Source organism: Podarcis bocagei (genome assembly GCF_964188305.1).
Source record: "Podarcis bocagei genome assembly, chromosome: 8".
NCBI lineage: Eukaryota > Metazoa > Chordata > Lepidosauria > Squamata > Lacertidae > Podarcis > Podarcis bocagei.
Genome location: NC_138133.1, coordinates 86,815,343 through 86,837,017, shown reverse-complemented (window position 1 = coordinate 86,837,017; position 21,675 = coordinate 86,815,343). Strand labels below are relative to the sequence as shown.

The 21,675-nt window shown below is 44.5% G+C and overlaps 1 protein-coding gene and 1 pseudogene across 2 annotated transcripts in view; both read left to right on the top strand.

Annotated features, from left to right (window-relative positions):
* The first annotated feature begins 11,726 nt into the window (after positions 1-11,726).
* The window catches only part of PTK2 (protein tyrosine kinase 2), a 206,681-nt gene continuing 196,732 nt past the window's right edge, over positions 11,727-21,675 (top strand). The window contains exon 1 of the mRNA XM_081204424.1: positions 11,727-11,802. The gene's annotated coding sequence lies outside the window, so the exon portion shown is untranslated. The remainder of the gene's footprint in view (positions 11,803-21,675) is intronic.
* Positions 20,555-21,513, top strand: LOC308593599 (large ribosomal subunit protein eL8 pseudogene; annotated as a pseudogene). Its single transcript has one exon. The product of its transcript is annotated as a large ribosomal subunit protein eL8 pseudogene (transcript).

Here is a 21,675-nt window from a genome sequence, read left to right as displayed (position 1 = left end):
GTGGCCGTGAGGACCGATACAGGAGAGACATGTTGTTGTTTTTTCGTTGTTTTTCCAAAAACAAAAAGAAACAAAGTACAAGCATCAAATTCAAAATCCATATTCGTATTCTAACATAAGCCTATTACATAGATTACCTAAATTAAAATATACATAATGACTCTAGGCTTCCTTTTGTATTGAAATACAACACAGTTAGAAAATTTATATTATAAATAATATTAAAGATTCCCACATGCCCCCCCACTCCCCCTCACCCATGTGTGATCTCAGTATTTTACTTCTTCCATCTTGTTGTGTTGTTATAGTTTAATAATTATTCCATTAATTCTATTGTTCTTTTCTTGCTTACCCCTGCACGTTTTACCCATTATCTATTAATATTTCAATTCCAGAACAATATTTTTTCATGTATTCCTTCACACCATCCCACTCTTTGATTATTCTCTGATTTGAGTGGCCTCTAATAATTGCAGGAGAGACATGTTTTGTTGCAGTTGGGGCAGTTGAAGGCATCCAGTTTTGCTGTTCCAAATGTACCATGTTGTTTCTTCTCTCTGCACTCCTCCCAGCTGTCATTCCTCCTCTGGTGGATGACCTGACTGATTGTCTCCAGATACTGCACTTGTCTGCAAGGGATTCCCACATGGTGGGATTGATGTTGCCAGCCTTCTTGTCATGTTTGCAGACATCTTTGTGGCACAAAGTTGGTCTGCCAACGGGCCTGGTGCCTGAAGCCAGCTCCCTATAGAGCATGTCCTTGGGGATCCTGCCATCTTCCATTCTCTGGACACGACCAAGCCAGCATAGACCACACATTTGGTAAGTTTACTTACAAAACTCTTCAAAGGTCAGATTTGTGTGCTTTTCCATACAGCAGTCAGAAAAAGATGCACAGGCAGGAGAACGTTGCTTGGTTACAAAATGGTAAAAGTTACTAAACTATTGGTATATGGAAAAAAATGTTAAGTTTCAGGCTCCATTCTTCTCTGAAACGAAAGAGGCTTCTCAGAGGGAGAAGCTGGTGAAAGCAGCTGGAGGGAGGAGCTCAGATCTCCTCACACACTGAATTCACATACAGACTGAATACAACAGGAGGCTTGGTTGTCCATTTCTTCCTAAGGTGTGGGAAAGTGACATGGGCTATTCCTGGCAGGACAGCTTACTTTATGGCATTAACCCCTTTATGTTTGGGAGGAAAAGAGTGTTGCAACACAGCTAGCCTCCTTGCCCGTTCACCTAGATTCTTTGAGGAATGCTACTATAGTAATGCATAGAATACTATAGTCATGTATGATGTATGGAAGTGAAAGCTGGACCATAAAGAAGGCTGATCGCCGAAGAATTGATGCTTTTGAATTCTGGTGCTGGAGGAGACTCTTGAGAGTCCCATGGACTGCAAGAAGATCAAACCTATCCATTCTTAAGGAAATCAGCCCTGAGTGCTCACTGGAAGGACAGATCCTGAAGCTGAGACTCCACTACTTTGGCCACCTCATGAGAAGAGAAGACTCCCTGGAAAAGACCCTGATGTTGGGAAAGATGGAGGGCACAAGGAGAAGGGGACGACAGAGGACGAGATGGTGGGACAGTGTTCTCGAAGCTACCAGCATGAGTTTGACTAAACTGCAGGAGGCAGTGGAAGACAGAAGTGCCTGGCGTGCTCTGGTCTATGGGGTCACGAAGAGTTGGACACGACTAAAGGACTAAACAACAACAACAACAATGACAGTCAAATGTGCAAAACCTGTGTAAGGGGATGTCATAGATATGCCTTTGTCAGACACCACTGGACATACTTAGAAAAAAATTAAGTCCCACTATGTTCCATGGGGCTTACTTCCAGGTAAACATGCTGAGGACTGTTGTCCTGCACAAGATCAGGCGTGGGAAGATTGCTGTGTGTGGCATTAAAAAAACCTTCGTTTGCAAATGTATTCATTCTGCTATTAGGCACAAGCCCAGATTTTCCTGAAATCTCTGCAATGTTGTGCCAAATTTCATCCAAAACTTAGCTTTCTCAAATAGAAGGAAGTCAAGCAATGTGGCGTGGTTTCAAAGTAGCAACGCATTTGGTTCAGTGAAGTGCAGAAACCTTCACCAACCGATGTTTTAGAATACAACTCCCATAAGCCCTAGGCAACATGTGTTACCTAGGGCTGATGGGAATCGTATTCCAAAATCTCTGGACGGCACCTGATTGATTAAAGCAGCTGTACAGCCTTTGACTTAAAGAGAAAAATGCGGGTGGCGCTGTGGGTTAAACCACAGAGCCTAGGTCTTGCCGATCAGAAGGTCGACAGTTCGAATCCCCACCATGGGGTGAGCTCTCATTGCTCGGTCCCTGCTCCTGCCAACCTAGCAGTTCGAAAGCACAAAGTGCAATTAGATAAATAGGCAGGAAGGTAAACGGCATTTCCGTGCGCTGTTCTGGTTTGCCAGAAGCGGCTTAGTCATGCTGGCCACATGACTCAGAAGCTATACGCCGGCTCCCTCAGCCAATAAAGCGAGATGAGCGCCGCAACCCCAGAGTCGGCCATGACTGGACCTAATGGTCAGGGGTCCCTTTACCTTTACCTTTATACATCTTATTGTTGGTAGAGGCTCTCTCAGCCCTCAGATATGTAAACGGGAGCTGAAGGAACAGTAGAATACAGATTGATTACGTTTACAGGACCATGCAGCTGAAGTGCTTCTGATACAGTGCCACATGAATTTATTATACGCACAAGCAAATCAAGACATGTGGCTTATGCAGTGCTACCATACGGAAATTGCAGATGTTGCCTCCTGGAGTAGAAAATTCGGGTACAGAAAGCACGAAACTCTTCACACTTTATACACAACTGAATGTCAAAACCTAACACCCTAGGAAATGCTGTTTATGTTGCGTACAAAACTGGCTTTCAGCTGTTAAGTCACTATGCAGGAAACAACTTTCTGGCTCAATTAGTGCAAGCATTGGAGGTCTCCCTCTGTGCATGTGTTTACGTATGCATACAGCTCTTTGCAAAATATGTCATCAGCCCTGACCACAGGTCCTGCTAGCTAGGGATGATGGGAGTTGTAGTCTAAAAACAGCTGGAGACCCAAGTTTGTGAAACCCTGATCTAGACCTTTCAATTCAACAGGGATGTGTATGAGGCACTGTGCCAGATGTTTGGCCCCTCCACACTAACTGCAACATCCCCATGCTGCAGAAGGTGCTTCTGAAATTCAGGAGCATGGGATGCCCAGCCTGTGTTCCAGTCCTCCAGCAACAGATGCTGAAATATAGAGGTGAGTGTGGATTTCATGCTCTTTATTCAGCTCACAGTAGTGAGGAGGAATGGAAGTTCCCCCAGAACGTCTGCTTTATATACATTATTTACACAATGGGCCCCATGTGATTGGCTAATTCCGGGATTCACCTGTAGGCCAATCAGGTTGCGGGTTCACTTCCACCTGGAGCTGGATTGGGTGGCTCCTGTAGACCAATCAGACTGCTGCATTCTGAATCCAATTGTTCTAGGACCAATCAGACTGCTGCATGCTGATTCCTATTGTTCTAGGACCAATCAGACTGCTGCCTTTTGAATCCTATTCAACTCAGTACATAACAGATGCCCATTCCTCAACCATGGTGAACCCAATATTGAGGCTTTCTGCACAATTAATTACCAATGGACGTATCTTTCGATCACCATGCTCTCCTTGGGCACATAGATGTGTTTCTGCTGGCACAGGGTTTTTTCCATCAGCACGGGCCCTCTCTGTTTGCCCTCTCCCCATTATGCCCTTACAGCCAACAGTTCTGGTGGTTTCAATTCCTCTGCCAGGCTCCTTTCTACTATACTTTTTATACGATGCTGCCTTCTGTTCTTGCTATAGACTTAACATTTTTGGTTTTTGCAGTCCACAATTATGAAAAGGTCAGAGTATAGATTTCTTAAACCCGTCATCCCGCTCAAAATGCCCTTTTATTCAACAGGCGTGCTTTGTTTGAATTTCCGGTTCCATTTTCTTCTTCATTACCTGCCCCCACCCTCCTTTTTACCTTGGGAGTCTGAGCTGGGATTATTTTTGTGCTCCCAATTAAGGAACGTTTGCCTCAGAAATGTTAAGCCAATCGCAAAAACTAATCAGGCGGCTTCCGTAAGGAACTGAGCCTCTGTCCCCACTGCGTGAACACCAGCCCTCTGTGTATTCTTCGCGCAACCGCAGCAACACGGCAGTGGCTAACCCTTTTACACTGCCGATTTAACTTTGTTTTCCACTGGGATTCTCGCTTCAGCTCTTATGCCAGACAGCATCCATGGCATCCCGAGAATTTGTTTAGCTATATTTCAAATCCACAGTGACGCGAACAAATCTACACATAACATAAGCGTGTTTCATGGCTTTCACTTCCCCGTAATCCATTCTTGTAGACTTCTCTGCTGTGCTCCTCGCTGTGACACCGGAGTATAAGCCTTAATTTAATGTTGCCACAATGACAGGCAGAGGCCGGTGTATAGTAGGGGATCCTGCATACTGAAAAGACTTCTGGAGAGTGTAACATAAGAGCCTCCTGAGCATTCCACAATGAAGCTGCTTCTAAACCAGCTCTTTTTCTGGAATGCACATGCTTTGTTCACGCAAACACACACGCGCGCACACACACACACCCCGAGCATCCAGATTACATAATTGTAAGCTTGTTTACATTGCAGTGTTTTGCCCTCCCATGTTTTTTATACCTGACTTATGGCAATTTTTGTGGAAAGGCGATGTGCTTAATCAGGCCTTTAAGGGCTTCTGTGCCTTTAGTTTAACATTTCCTGTTTGCAAAGGCCAGAAGAGGGCGCTTTAATTACTGGTTTCTTTTCATTTTGTCCTTTTCATTCTTATAGCAAGTATGAGAAGAAATAATCAAAGCCCCTTTGCCCCAATTCCAGCTTATTTTCCAGGGATTCGGTAGTATAGGAGGACTCCCATACGTGACCCGGTAATACTACCGCAGCCATGTATGAAGAAGTGAAAATACAGTGTATGCAAAACACATTGAGAAAGAGCTCACACAGTGAACAGCTGGGCGTCTCCTGTCTTCAACTATAATACCAAATTATTTACTTGCAGGAGTGTAAGCACTGATGTAGAAGAATGAGCCACTTGGAGGATCAAGCTGACAGCCACCTTCATTCGAGGGGAAATCTCTTTTAATATTAATATGTATTAAAGTTATCTGCTTGTGGAGAAGAAATTCGCTGTGGATTTTAATGTTATATTTCTAACTTACTGAACTCTTCCCCCCACCCCCGACTTAAAATCCACATTATTTCAATTCAGAGAAATAGGCCTGCAGTTCCAAATAACTTGTCTCCCTTCAGCTTGATCAGCCTTGGCTGTTTTAATGAATATTTACTCCCTTGCAGTACAGCTCAAGACTGCTAAGCTGTAAAATACTAGATTACTATTTTCATTTTCTGCATAAAGCTGTTCTCCCCCCCTCCCTCCACATCCTCATTCAGTAATGGAAAAGATAATTAATGTTATGCTGTAATTAAGTTCATTATTATTTTATTGTTTATACCAATATAGCACAAGGATTTGCAGGTTTATTAAACGGCTGAAAATTAAAAGAGATAATGGTGTGGGTGGGAATAAAAAGATTGGTATAAATTCAAACATTGTGTTCTCCTGTATTAGTGCCACAGCAATGCAAGCTGACCAGTCTATCATAATTCACATTTGCAAAACGGCATGTGTTATCACTTGGCGCTTGTCTAATCAAGATAGAACCATGTACTTCCACCATGTATGCGAAAAGGCAAATTGTCTGTGAAGGATTTAAAGCATGGAGCTTGCAATTTAAAGCATGAAGCTCCACCTCTCATTGATGAGTGTAGTTTTGGTGTGCTTCCTCCTGGGTCAGTATTCTTACAAGCTCTGTTTAGTGAAAATGCTGTCATCTTTGCTCTTGGATACAGACCAAGTAAATGTCAGTGAATGTCTTTATAATTTAGGCTGTGACTACCACTGAAACGTGCAAAGATGTCACTGAAGTTTGTTCAGTGGTTGCAACTGGTTTAGAATTTCAGAACCTCCAAGTGTCCCTATTTTCCAGGGATAGTCCTGGATTTACAGAAGCCATCCTGGTTCCTGATTTGATCATTGAATGTCCTGCTTTTCCTTAAAAAGGTAAAGGGACCCCGACCATTAGGTCCAGTCATGGCTGACTCTGGGGTTGTGGCGCTCATCATGCTTCATTGGCTGAGGGAGCCGGCGTACAGCTTCCGGGTCATGTGGCCAGCATGACTAAGCCGCTTCTGGCGAACCAGAGCAGTGCACGGAAATGCCGTTTACCTTTCCGCTGGAGCGGTACCTATTTATCTACTTGCACTCTGACGCGCTTTTGAACTGCTAGGTTGGCAGGAGCAGGGACCAAAAAATGGGAGCTCACCCCGTTGTGGGGATTTGAACCGCCGACCTTCTGAATGGCAAGTCCTAGGCTCTGTGGTTTAACCCACAGCGCCACCCGCGTCCCTTAGGATGTACCTATTTTCATCAGAGAAATGATGGAGGGTATGGAGTTTTGCAACCCCCGAGCCAAGGAGATAAGTAACTATACAACCTTCAGAAAACATCTGAAGGTTGTCCTGTATAGGGAAGTGGTTTTTTTATGTTTATAGCTGCTTGCATTCCAAATAACACCTGTCTCAAGGGTTTTCCATTGTACAGTCTGAGCTGAGCTGCTGAGGGTGTAGCTAAATATCAATGAAAAAGTGGACCCCTGTGAGTACTTTGAGTTTTGTGTGGGGCTGCTGAGCTCATACACTTTCATGAGCTACATGATCACAGTGGCACTTTTTCTAAGTGTCCTGGTTAGCTGGCACCTGTCTGTTTCAGGAGACAATGGAAGAATGTGCCTTCAGGGCTGAAGTCAAACCTTTGGAGAGTTACAGCGCCTGCTGTAGCTGTAGAGACCGATACAGGAGAGACATGTTTTGTTGCAGCTGGAACAGATGAAGGCATTTGGTTGCGCTGATGCAGGTGCACCATGGCGTTTCTTCTTTCTGTGCTCCTCCCAGTAGTCATTCCTCCTCTGGTCACTGCTGTGGATACAGGACCTCACTGATTATCTCCAGGCACTGTGGTTGACTGCAGGGGATTCCCACATGGTGTGCATGATGTTGCCAGCCTTCAATGTCATGTTTGCAGACCTCTTTGTAATACAGAGTTGGTCTGGTGATCACAAGGAAAAGTCTAGTTCATGTGGATCCCTTGTCGCTTGAGACTGTAGCAATGTTTGGAGTGACATGCCAAAAGTAAAATATAAGCTACATTCCATTTGCTGTAAAAAAGACACTTCATAATTTTGCTCCTGGCTGAAGGGGTTGGACAGGACATTTCAGAAGTAGCATGAGAATCTGGACATATACTGTATCCTGCTTCCGGTATGACAGCTCCCCTTTGAATTGTGCCACCTGAGGCAGCTATTTACTCAGTCTAGGAAAAGCCAGAGTCATAACCCTGAGTCATACAGCAGTACGGTAGCCAAACTAAAACAGAGGCAGTAAGGCAAATAAGCTAACAATAATTATATATTTATAATTAATAGGGTGCTTTAGTGTTGAAATCTTCACACCCCTATCTTGGTAATCTTTACAAGAGCTCTTTAAGGTGCTGTGTTATCTGATGAAAATAAGAGGAAAATATCCACAGGAGCTAAAAAGAATAGCTTGCTCTTGGAAATCGCCCAACCCATTTCAGACTTCAACTTCATTTTGCTACTGCAGAGGAGAAGAGATTTTCTCCCTTTCAATTGCTTTATGCCTCTCGGTGGTGATCTTTTTATAGCACCTGTGGATATGTTCTTCTTGTTTCATTGTTAGTAAATGCAGTTGTCTTGCTTCTGCAGTATTAGTTATTATTGCAGAATATATTGCAGAAGAAGGACTGAGAGATAGTGACTTGCTTAGTGTTCTTTAGCCTGAAATCTTAACCCCACTTACCTAGGAGTAAAACCGTAGAATTAAATAGGACTTCTGAGGAGACATGGTTAGGACTGCATTTAAAGCCCGTATGAATGAAAGTGGGGTTTTCACTTCTGGATAAACAAGCAGAGATGTGCAATGCGCAGTGTGCCACTGAGAATTTGTGGGCTGCATATCAGTCTTGGACTTGGGAGATCTGGCTTCCAATGGCCATTCAGCAGCCATGAAAGTGACTTTGGGCCACCCGTCTCTGTCTTTCACCCTTGACTGTTGTAAGGTTTCTATACCTTTGTACATGGAAGGTAAAGGTAAAGGGACCCCTGACCATTAGGTCCAGTCGTGGCTGACTCTGGGGTTGCAGCGCTCATCTCACTTTACTGGCCGAGGGAGCCGGTGTACATCTTCCGGGTCATGTGGCCAGCATGACTAAGCCGCTTCTGGCGAACCAGAGCAGTGCACAGAAACGCCGTTTACCTTCCCGCCAGAGCGGTACCTATTTATCTCCTTGCACTTTGACGTGCTTTCAAACTGCTAGGTTGGCAGGAGCAGGGACTGAGCAACGGGAGCTCACCCTGTCGTAGGGATTCGAACCGCCGACGTTCTGATCGGCAAGTCCTAGGCTCTGTGGTTTAAGCCACAGCGCCACCCACGTCCCACATGGGTGCAAAAATGGGTGCCCTATCCTCTTAAACAGTTCCAGGCAGAGGGTACCTTGGACAGCCGGCATGGTGTAGAGGCAAGTTTGTCAGACTAGGACCAGGCAGACCAGAGTTCAAATTCTCACACGGACAGAAAGCTCATTGGGTGGCCTTGGACCAGTCGCTATCCCCGTCTCTCAGCCTAGAATTCCTCACAGGGCTGTTGTGAGTATAAAAAAGAGCAGTGGGTGAACCAAGCACGTCACCTTCAGCTCCATGGAAGAAGGTTGGCATATAAATATGTCTTCTTGGTGGTAGCTGCTCCCAGACTTTGGAACTCCCTCCCTAGAGAAGCCAGACTGGCTCCCTCCTTGCTTTCCATCCACCAGCTTTCAATGAAAGGGCTGGTGTTGTACTGTTTTATGGTCATTATCTGTATGTTTCTAATCTATCTATATCCATCTAGATAAACTCTATTAAAGTTTAATTGCTTTTTAATGATTGTTTTTCCCTATGTTTTTCACTGTTCTTATCTGAATTACCTATATATTTGTCAACCTTTCCACACACACCCTTTGAGGGAAAGTTGTGATTTTTTTTCTCTGTGGGAAAATTTTTACTTGGGGGGGGGGTTCTGTCCTCATTTAACGAGTGCTTGATACTAATTAACAATATTTTATTACTTTTTGTAGGAGAGTCTGGAGCCTCTACCACCTTGCCTCCTCCTGCTGTATGCCACCTTGAGCTCCTTGGAAGAAAGAAGAAAGGTGGCATATAAATGCAATTATATATACAGTGTGTGTGTGTGTGTGTGTGTGTGTGTGTGTGTGTGTGTGTGTATACACATATACACAAACACACACACACAGTATAGGGTTGCCATATGTCAAAAAGTGCAAATCCGGACAGAGAAGTTGAACTTTTTTCTTTTTTGCAAAGTTGTCAAGCTGCTTTCTTTTCTTTTTTTTTTGCTCAAAGTTCTTGAGCTTTTTTGGGGGGAGCGGCAAAGTTCTTGAGCTTTTCTTACAACCCTTTTCTTGCAAGCAGCTATTCACAGGTACCTCTACAGTGGCCAGCCTTTCTTTTCCTCCCCTTCACCCTTAGGAAATGTTGTTGTGATTTCTTTCCCTGTGGGGGTACTGGGTGGGTGGGGGCCGGTTTCTGTCCTCGCTTATCAAGGATATTTGTGGGTTTGAGCCCCCATGTGGTCCCTTCCAATTCTTGGTAAGACTCTATTTTATTTTATTTTATTTATTTTATTGTAGGGGAGCTTCTGCTTCTCCTCCTGCTGCTGATGCCTTATGTCACCTGGAGCTCCTTGAGAAGAAAGGCGGCGTAAAAATGTAATCACACATAAACACACACGCTGACAAAGCGGGCAGATATTCCCTTCCTCCCTCCTCAGGTATCTTCTTCTTACTTCTTCTTTGGCGATCACTCATAGCCGAGTAAGATTGTCTTCCATAAACATGGTTTTAACAATGAGCAGTGGCGTAGCGTGGGGGGTGCAGGGGGGGCCGGCCGCACCGGGCGCAACATCTGGGGGTTAGGGGGCGCAAATCCACGGGTTAGGGGGCGCAAATTACTTGCCTTGCCCCGGGTGCTGACAACCCACGCTATGCCACTGACAATGAGTCCGTAGGACTGTGGAGGCCAATTCTGGATCCACACGTCCTTCCACAGTGGGAACATAGGTTTCCAGGCAGAAATTGATCACGGTGAGGGTTTGCCAAGCGTGCCTTCCTCTTAGCACATTTTTCCCTTGCATCCTGAGTTCGAGTGTCTTCAAAGTCCACCTTTGGTAAAGGCTCTTCTCCAACTGGAGCGCTCGCAGGCTAGTGTTTCCCAATTGTTGGTGTTTATACTACTTTTTTTAGATTTGCCTTGAGACAGTCTTTGAACCCCTTTTGTTGACCGCCGGCATTACACTTTCCATTTTTAAGTTGGGAATAGAGTAGTTGCTTTGGAAGACGGCAATCAAGCATCCACACAACATGACCAGTCCAACGAAGTTGACATCGAAGAATCATCACTTCAGCATTGGCGATCTTTGCTTCTTCCAGTACACTGGTATTAGTTCGCCTGTCTTCCCAAGTGATGTGCAAAATTTTTCGGAGACACCCTTGATGGAATCTTTCCAGGAGTTGGCGTTTATAAATGGTCCTTGTTTCACAAGCATACAGTAAAATTGAATTAAAAAATTCCTTCCAGTAGCACCTTAAAGACCAACTAAGTTAGTTCTTGGTATGAGCTTTCGTGTGCATGCACACTTCTTCAGATACACTGAAACAGAAGTTGCCAGATCCTTCTATATAGAGAGAAGGTGGGGAGGGGTATTACTCAGAAGGGTGGTGGGAATGGGAGATTGGCAGATAGCTGAGATGAGCCTGTTGACAACTCTTAAAATTGAAGTTACAGGTAGGTAGCTGTGTTGGTCTGCCATAGTAGGGAGGAAAAATCTGAAGAAGTGTGCATGCTTATACCAATAACAAACTTAGTTGGTCTCTAAGGTGCTACTGGAAGGAAATTTTTGAGTAAAATTGAAGTGCAGAGTGTTTTGAGGACCGGGACATTCGCAGGGAAACCAAAATCCGTTTAACAAAGCTCTTGTACTATCAGGTATCTATCTACCTGCCGAACTTTCCCCACACACCCCCTGAGGAGAAGTTCCTGATTTCTTCCCCTCAGAGTGTGCGTGTGAGTGGGGGATACTTCGGCGTGAGGAGGGGACCGCGCGTTGGGCGGAGGCGCGCCATCCTCGCCCTCAGCAACCCCTCGCTCGAGGCGGGGGTGGGGCGGGGCCGCGCGCTCCCGCTCCCTCGCCGCGCAGTCGCTCGCGGCCATGTTGTAGGCGCCGGGAACGAACTGGAGAGGGAAAGGCGAGGGAGAGAGAGAGAGAGCGCGCGCGCGAGGGCGGGCGCGTGTCTGCATGTGTATATATGTGAGGGCAACGGCGGCGTCGGCGGCGCATCCCATGGTGCAGCGCGCCGGGAGGGAGGGAGGCCGGCTGGCTGAGGGACGGGCGGAGCGGCCTGGGAAGCGGGAGAAGGAGCAGCTTTCTCCTCCTCCTCCTCCTCCTCCTCCGGCTGAGGGAAGCGACCGGCGGAACGACCCGCGGGGGAAGGGAAGGGAAGGAAGGAAAGAAGACGAAGGAGGCGGGCGAATGGACGCTCGGCTCTTATGATCGTGGCGCCTCAGGGCTTCGCCGGGTGAGTCTCTCATCCCTCCCTCAGCCGTGAGGGGAAAAGGAGGAGGAAAGGCGGGGGCGGCCAGTTTGGAAGGGAGCGTGGATGCGTGTGGGGAGGGAAGAAGCGGTTGTGGGAATGGGGTGACGGTGGGGTGGGGGCTCCGAAAGGCGCGCCCTCCTCCTCCTGAGGGAAGGCAATGGAATAACATGTAAACAGGGAGTTTTCCATCCCTGAGGGTCTCTTTATGTCACACACACACAGAGAGATGGAGGGGAGGGTTGTGGGGCAGGGCTCCGCCAGGGGGTGTGTATAGGGGTGGGTGGGTGCAAAGGTGAAGTGGCCGTGGCTTTTTGAATGGGAGCGAGAGTTGTGTGTGTGTGTGGAGGGGGAAGCGTCCCCCGAGGTGTTGTGATTTGCACGCCAGTCGCTGTGGTTTTTGTGTGTTCCCACTAACAAAAGGGCCCATCCGAGCTCTGCAAACTTCGGGGCTTTTTGATTTCTTTCTCTCTCTGGAATCGCGAAGGAAAGAGAAACCAAGCCGCTCCCCCCTTTCTTTCTCTCTCCCCCCCCCCCCCCAACAAAAGCAGGGAAGAGGAAACGAAGCTACCTAAAAATAATAAACCTTTCCTTTGGGTGATCCACACCCGGCCGCCGCCCCCGCCTCCGTGTTTCGTTCCTGACCCAGCCTTTGCGAAGTGTGGAAGATCCACGGGAGTTCACGAGGAATGCCGTGTAGGCCTTAAGTGCCTCTGGGGCGTGTGAAGGGGGTCGCTTGTGGGGAAAGAATACGAAAAGGGCGGGGCGGCCCTCCAGTCTGGGATGCATCCGTCTCCGAAACACGCTTATAACCTGTAGCATGGAGAGTTGTGAGTCGGCGTGTGCATCTTAAGCAACACGGGGAGTGGTGTGTGTTTGTGTGTGAGAGTGGGAAGGCTGCAAGGGAAGTTGCTGAGATTTCTCGTGTGCGCATCTTTTGGCCAAATAGTAAAAAAAAAATTCAGGTTGCCTGATCGATCCACAGGGGAAAGGGTAGCCTCCGAAAGGAGGGGGAGTGTATGTGTGCTTGTGTGTTTTGCGGTGGTGGTGGTGTGTTATTCACCCAAGGCAGGTTTTTTCTGAAAGATTTTGAGGAGGAAACGATCCAAATCCAGTGTAAATGGACTGAATCACCCTCTCTTCTTCACACTCTCCCCACAATGAGATGGGCACAGGGGCAAAATAATCTTAACTCATTTCCAGATCATGTGTATATAGTAAAATTAATTCAGAATTTTGTGCGTCGTTCCTCCCAGCCCATGCTTCTCTTTTTCTAACTTTTAAATATATTGCTGGTTTTGCATTTATTTGTTCTAGATTAGTATATTGGCCAGTTCTAACATACAAAGCTAGGGATATTGTGAACTAGGCAGTTCTGTATTACTTGAAGTACTTTTTTTTTTTTAACTGAAACTACTTTTCTTCCAGTAGTATAGGCTATAATACCAATACTGGGCTCATGTACTGTTGATCTGCAGTTGAGTTTCTGGCAATATATGTAGTACCATAATAAAGATATTGGAAGGGAGTTTAAGCTGAAAGCAGAAAGTTTGCCAGTGGAGATTTCAGAGTTCATTGTTCATGATGAACATCCGTACTGCAAGCTTTCCACTCCCCCTCCCCACCCCCACATCTGGAAGTAGTTAGCTTTGATTCTTCCCTCCCCACACTCCTTTCTTAAATGACACCCTCTGTGTATGTTAAATGATAGAATTTATAACTTGTCCGCCATTTAAAGGATCAAGGCCAGCAACATCTTATTTAATTTGTTCGTCCTTTCAACTTTTCTTCATTTGTGCTTTACTGAATGTTGAGGCGAGAATTATTTCTCCTATCCTTACTGAGTCTGTAGCTGAACTGGGAAGTGAACCCAGGTGCCTGAGGTCAATTCTGTTCAGTGTATCATAGTTGCTTTCATTCCAGCTGCAGGGCCTGATATCACAATCCTTGGCTTCCCTTTTGCTGACAGTCTCATATGAAGCTAAGTTACAACACTGCTCTTCATTGTGTATAAATGCACTTCTGTGTTTCAGTTTGCTGGTTCAGGGTTCTGTGATACAAGCAATGATCTGTGATGCTGCAGTTCTTTATAACTGAGTAGCATTGTGTTTGTGTAGCAGCATGTATCCCACCGTGTAGTCAAGGCAGCTTTGCAGCATTCTGAATCACTAAAATGCATCATTTTTTTGTGAAACCAAAACAGTTATTTAAATGCTTTAAACGGAACATCAGTTAATGTTAAGAGAGGAGATTTGTTCCTCTCCCCAAAAAGTAAAAATGTATTCACTTGCCTTGAAAAGTTCTAAAGGTCTTTGTTACTGAGTAGAAGGAGGGATTATGGCATGCATGTGGCATTTTCTTAATGCTGTGATTTGACTAACAACTGCACCTGCTGAAATTCTCTCTTCACAACTATTAAATGTTCAAGAGCCCCTGTTGTTGATTGCATCTGGTCACTGTAGTCCTATTTCCAGGGGTGATGTAATCATATCCTGTTTTTCAAGTAAATGGCATGGTATTAAGAGTGTGTTCTCATGTAAACGATTTCTAGTTTTTGAGGACGAATCAGAAGAGACATCAAAAGCAACAATTCAGTTTGTAGATTCAACAAGCCTCTTGGTGACAAAGGATGAATCTTTTAATTTGGTTTTGATACTAATATGTGTAAACATTCAAAGAAGTTGGAAATTTCCATAAATATTGTTTCCTCCACTATTGCAAGAATCTCAAAGCATCAGTGTGGGTCTTTCAGAAGGACAGAAATATTTGGTATGCTGCTGCCTACAGATCGGAGATAATAGGATGTTGCAAATCCTCTCACATCTCTTTAAGAGCTGTGTATATGCCTTTCATCAAATATAGCAAACAATTTGTAATTTGAGTAATGGCACAGGAAAGTTGCTGATAGCTGCCTTCAGAAGTGTGATGTAGTAAGATAGTTACTTCAAGAATCAGCAGTGTTGATTTAAAAAAAAGATGCTTAAAAGGGAGCTGTTAGAACTGAACAGTTGCTGTATGCTTGCCATTGTTCAGTATTCTTGTAGCTCTGTTACTAACTTTCTTTCAAAAATATAACTAGGAGTTAAGAATCTAAAATAGTAGAGAAACTCTCTACTATTTGCTTTTGAAATTGTTTGAGATTTTTGAATGTATTATTGATACTACCATCATATACATATGAGAGGTAATGAAAATTGGTGTAGGGTATTGGTGAAGAGACATGAACTTACATTCAGGTAGGTAGCCGTGTTGGTCTGACGCAGTCAAAATATATATAAAAATATAAAAAAATGTCCAGTAACACCTTAGAGACCAACTAAGTTTGTTCTTGGTATAAGCTTTCGTGTGTATGAACACTTCTTCAGATACACTATCTTCAGATACCTTCGGCTTTATATGAACTTACATTGTACTTTGGAAGGCAACATTTGAGTAGGGTTATCCTATGGTTTATTGAACATGGGATCTCTTGCCCAACCATGGTTTCCTCTAGTGTGAATGAGTTATGCTGAGCTGGGGTCTCATGCTCTTCTTCTTCCATGAGCAAATGGAAAAGATGAGAGGTTTTCAATTTTAAGCAAGCTGTAGTTCCCTGTTAAGGCTGATATCTGGCAATAGTGGTTTGTTTAAACTCTAGTAAGTGAGAACCAAACCAGGATCAAACAAAGCTTTCTGTTCCTGGCTTGTTCAATAATTTTTTAATAAGCTGCAGGACAGAGGTTGGATGGACTGTGGATTGCACTGAGATTGTTTAAAATTGGATAACTGAAGTTTCCTATTTTTACCTCCTGGTGTACAAAAGTGTGTGTGTTGGGGAAGCCTGAGGCTAACCACAACTTACTCATGTGGCTTCTGTTATGTCTGAACCATGCAATTGGGTTCAAATATCCACCGGATGCTCTTGTTCTTTCATTATTGTCTAAGCACATCAAAACATCAAAGGATGCACTTCAGTGTAAGCATATGTATAGTGATGCACATTGGGACACACACACACGTGTGTGTGTGTGTATACACAGTGCTTTTTTCTAAAAAATGTTTAGGGGTACTCACATTTTCCTACTGATATTGAAATACTGCCCCTCAATTAGGCCAAACTTGGATTCACAAAATGTTTAGGGGTATACTTACCCCTGCGTACCCCCAGAAAAAAGCACTGTGTGTATGTGTATATATATGAGCACACAGAAGCTCATGGGGTCTGTACTGGTGGTCACTGACCAGGAAAGAGATATTTGGGTTGTTGTAGATAGCTCAGTGAAGATCTTGACCCAGTGTGCAACATCTGTGAAAAAAGTGAATGCCATGGTAGGGATAATTGGGAAAAGGACTGAAAATAAAACTTGCCATATAATGCTATTGTATAAATCTGTGGTGTGACTGTGTGCAATTGAGATTTCCTCACCTCAAAGTTATTGTAGAGCTTGAGAATGTTCAGAAAAGGGCAACCAAAACCAATCAAGGGAATGGAGCAACCCCCCTGTGTGGAAAGATTGCAGCATTTGAGGGTTTTTAGTTTTGCTGAGTGAGAGAATACATGATAAAGATGTATAAAATTGTGCACGGTGTTGAAAAAGTGGATAGAGAAAAGCTTCCCCTCCCCTCATAATGCTAGAACTTGGTGCCATCCAGTGAGGCTGGATGTTGGACTTACATACAAAAGAAACTACTACTTCACACAGCATGTAGTTAGTGATGGCTTTAAAATAGGATTGTGAGGAGACTGCTGATGCATTCATGTTCTGCTTGTGGACTTAACATGGGCATTTGGCTAGCTGCTATGAGAACAGGTTGCAACGTTGTTAGATGGAGGAGCAAGTGTGCGAGCCTAAAAAGCTGTTCCTGATGTTCCAGAGTTGTGTGTGTATTGTGGGGAAAGTATTGTCTGAACATGTGCTATGTGGGCTTAGGCAAACCACGGTTCCTTTGCTCTTATCTGAAATAAGGAACATTTTAGAGGGTGGCTGTGAGAATTCCTGAGCTAATGTATGAGGTGCACCTTAAACAGTTAAAACATACTCTGAAATGCTAATTATTCTTATATGCATAAATAAAAAAGTATTCTGTTCTTACTACATTCCTGTGAAGAACTTGATAACTGTTACTTTTTTCAGCAGAAACATGCTCCAATCTGTTGAGGTGGGCATAATTTATCATTTTACTTTTAATGTTCAATGAAGAAGCAGGAGTTTTAAGTTATGTTGTTACTTCCCTCATCTACTCTGAGTAGAATCTGTCAAAGTAGTTCCAACACTGAATGTAGAATTGAGCTGAAATTTCTCTAAAGGCATTTCCCCGATATCTATCTGAGAGAAAAAGGCTTCTCTTCGGAATTTTCTTCTTTTTTTGTGGTGCCTGCCATTCCCCCTTTCCACCCCACATGCTCCATAATAATAATAGGTCTGAAGATTGTGGAGGGTGCAAAATGATGGTTAGGCTGCCAACACATTTGATGATGCTGTCATTTGCAATGGCATCACATTAAACCTAAGGGAAAAGAAGCTTTGCTGCCACTGCTTATGATGAGCCCCTCAAGCCTGAGAAAATACTGAAAAATGTCTCTTTCTCATAGAGAAATTTGGTGAAATGGTGCTCACTGTCCTTTGTTTCCGTACTCACAGATTGAGTGGAGAATTTCAAAAGGCCATTTGCACTACTCTAATTGGAAGCATATTTGTGTTTTCTTTCTGGTGGGCAAGTCACATATTGAAGTTTTTCACAATTTTGAAGCATTTCTATTCCTGTTTCCTTATTTCTTTCTAGACTGGTTTCTAGTTTCAACGTCTATATCTGTTAAACTGACTATTTCTTGTTATGTTAAGTTTCACAATCATAAAGTGAAATTTGATCTTGCCGTAGAAACTCCGTGGAGAATCATTCAGGGTTTTTTGGTGCTTTTGGGGGTATTTGAATAGCTTCCCATCCTTTCACTGGTGCAAGGAACAGACTAGTTTAGTCAGCAAAAATCCTTAAGACAAGTGGCTTTGAAAAGACCAGAGCTAAAGATCTTGCCTTGCTTCTCTTTTCTGTATAATGTTGTACTTGGACAACTCTTGTAAGTTTTCACTTTCCAGGAATGAGGAGTTGTCTTTTGCATTGGCAACAGAAAAAAAAAGATAGGAACACATCAATCTTCCTAGCTAGGCAATAACTGCCTTCTCTGTTCGTTGGTTAAGGGGAGGAGCAGGGGATGTTGTCCCAGATTTCAGTCCTGTCAGTTCAAATATTAAGCTGAAAGGTTGGGTTGAACCGATACAAGCTGTTGTAGGGGGAAGAAGCAAGTCACTACCTGCCAGCTTTCTCTTCTTTTTGGGACACCTTTTGTTTTGATCCTTTGGATTGTAATCAAGGCAAGAAGAGTCTCAATGCCCTGCTCCCCTTTGCTTTTGACAGATTCTAGAAATTCCTGCTTTCCCCCCCAAAGAATGGGGCATTGCAGGGGGTTGGACTAGATAACTCTGGGGGTCCCTTCCAACTCCACGATTCTGTGATTGCTCTGTAGGTAGAGGTATGATGCTAATCCTTTTGTCTGGTTTGTTTACTTTAGTCATCTTTGCTTTATGTGTCCTGTTGGTGTGTGTGTTTTCCCCTTCTGATCTTGCTATACTGTTCTGGACTTTGGTGTTTGATGCTGGTGTGGCATGCCATACGGATGGACAGCGTTTTTTTCCTTCCAAGTATATGATTTATCCTTGCACCTCCTCTTGGCCTCTGGGATCGGTCAGCTGATCAGGCTGCCTAAATGGCATGCAGCAAAGGAGACTAGTGTTCAAAATGCTGTGATTTAGCTTTCTGGCTAATTGGAACTCTTCTTCAGGTGATTTGGGCATTTAAGTGTGCTTCCAGGTAGACACATAATATTGTAAGGGTTAGCTCAGATGAGTTGTCAGCAACAGGTTTCCCCCTTCCACTTGCTGGCTTTCCTCTGGAAAATGAATCTCTGAATTAAATGTTGGCAATTTTGATAGCAACAATATTGTGAGCACACAGTGAGAAATTCGCATGCATGAGAAGTCCCTGTTCAACAATAAATTTCCATATTCAAAATATATTATACTTTTCCCTCTGCAATTTCAGAATTTGGACTCAAGCTTTTCTGATTTGGGGGCCATGTTGATTACCCATGTAATTTGATGACAAACTAGCACATAATTTGGTGTAGAATTAATTGTAACCACCAATGCTATTTTTCTAGAAAGAGGTGCCAGAACTCACCGTAAACACCTCCCGCCAAGTGCTCTGCTCACACTTCTAATAAGCTGGCAGACCAGAAAGGTGGGGGGGGGGGCACAGGGCTGCTGTGATGGTCCATGATGGCAACTGGTTTCTTCCACTGAGGCACCCAGAGGAGCCTTGCACACCTTGCCTGGCCACCCAGAGCAGCAGAGGAGTGGCCCAGGGAGTGTATGGATGGGTGAGTGGTCTCCGAGCCAGGGTGGAGAGACACAATTTTTGCACCCCCCCTGGGCCTGCATCACTGGCAGGGGCAATTCTAGCCAACCTCTAGGTATGTCCCTGATTAATATACAAAGTCCTGAGCAACTTCAGAGACACAGTACCTTGAATACTACCTGAGCTCTTGTGCCAAGCTATGGAAAAAGGCTGTGAGCCACAGGATAGAGGCCTGATGCTTGAATGAATGAATATGTACTGCTGATCACATATCCTTAAACTATTGTGATGGGTATGCATAATAAAAGCAGTGAGTAGTGGATGTTGATTCCATGGGTTAACTTCTTTGTTCTGCTGTAATGCTCATGGGGCAAGTGCTACCTCAGCCAGATCTATTTCAGAGAATTTATTTAATATCCCACCTTTTTGTCTGACAATAGGCTTCCAAGGCAGCTGACAATAAGAAGCTTTTTTTAAAAAAATATTGTTGTGACTTACGAAAGGCTTTGGAATGACAGGAAGGTATATGCCCATGAGGCCTTGCTGCTTTGTGGTTCATCATCTGTCCTGCAGATTTATGAGGTTAAAGTATTATAATTCCATATAATCTATTCTATGTTACTTGTAGAAGTGGGATAAACAAGCATGAACGCTAAGTGATTTATAGTTACCAGTAACCTCTCAGGATGTCTTGTCAGATCCTGTGAATCTTAAGAAAAGGGAAGTTGATAACACACAGCATCTCTGCAAGTGAACTTGTTAAACTTATCCAGAACAAAACTTAGTCAATAAGAAATGTAGTGGCTTCCTTATCTAGTAATTTGCCCATGACTGAAGTCACTTTCACTTGGGTCCTTTGAGTACTGTTTCCTCTAATCCCTGAAAGATAACGCCCACATGATAACATCCCTAAGAGATCCCCAGAGGGTGAGGCAGAGTGACTTCCAGAGAAAGGGTAAGGGCTGGTGTCAACCTTCTAAGAAAGATTATGAATAATAATAATAATAATAATAATAATAATTTATTATTTATACCCCGCCCATCTGGCTGGGCTTCCCCAGCCACTCTGGGCGGCTTCCAAAAGAATATTAAAATACTGTGATACATCAAACATTAAAAGCTTCCCTAAACAGGGCTGCCTTCAGATGTCTTCTAAAAGTCTGGTAGTTGTTGTTCTCTTTGACATCTGAGGTGCCAAATGGGGTGAGTTGTGTCTGTTGTAGCGGCGGACTTTCAATCCGCCGCCATCGGTCCTCTAAACGGGCTAATGGTTGGGCTTCTTCTGGCCGGGGAGGCACGGGACACCCTGGCGCCTTGTATTTGGGAGAGCGGATGAAATGGGGAACCGGTTTGGGGGCCCGGGCCTGGTGCAGGCCTCCGATGTGTGTGCGGCTCGCCCGCTTTTAGTAGGGAATTCACCGAATTGTTCTTTCAACTTACGCAGCCCAAGGGGAAGAAGGTGGCTCCGGCCCCTGCCGTGGTCAAGAAACAGGAGGCCAAGAAGGTTGTAAATCCTCTCTTTGAGAAAAGGCCCAAGAACTTTGGCATCGGGCAGGACATTCAGCCCAAACGGGACCTGACTCGCTTTGTGAAATGGCCTCGTTATATCCGACTTCAGTGCCAAAGAGCCATCCTCTACAAAAGGCTGAAGGTGCCTCCAGCAGTTAACCAGTTCACTCAAGCATTGGACCGTCAGACAGCTACTCAGCTTCTGAAATTGGCCCACAAATACAGGCCTGAGACGAAGCAAGAGAAGAAGCAGAGGCTGCTGGCCCGTGCAGAGCAAAAGGCTGCAGGGAAAGGCGGTGTCCCTACCAAGAGGCCTCCTGTGCTCAGAGCAGGTGTCAACATTGTTACAACTCTGGTGGAGAACAAGAAGGCGCAGCTGGTGGTGATCGCACACGATTTGGACCCCGTTGAGCTGGTAGTTTTCCTGCCTGCCTTGTGCAGAAAAATGGGAGTGCCCTATTGCATCATCAAAGGCAAGGCAAGGCAAGGCTGGGTCGCCTTGTCCACCGAAAGACCTGTACCTGTGTTGCCTTCACTCAGGTTAATCCCGAGGACAAGGGAGCTCTAGCTAAACTCGTGGAAGCTGTCAAGACCAACTACAATGAGAGATACGAGGAGATTCGTCGTCACTGGGGTGGCAATCTTCTGGGGCCAAAGTCAGTGGCCCGCATTGCTAAGCTTGAAAAAGCCAAGGCTAAAGAACTGGCCACTAAACTTGGATAGATGTATCAGATTTGCCTCAAGAAGTTATTCCCATAAAAATAAAATACTGCAAAAAAAAGAAAAAGAAAGAAAGATTATAAATGGAAATGGGTGAATTCCTTATGTGATGTTTTTAAAGCCTCAGGACCATATGTGCATTTTACCTTTCTGGTGTCAGTAATACGTGAAGTTATGAACTGTAATTTTGGTAGAAATTTAGCTGAAGTTTGGCATGGACTATTACAGTGGCATATT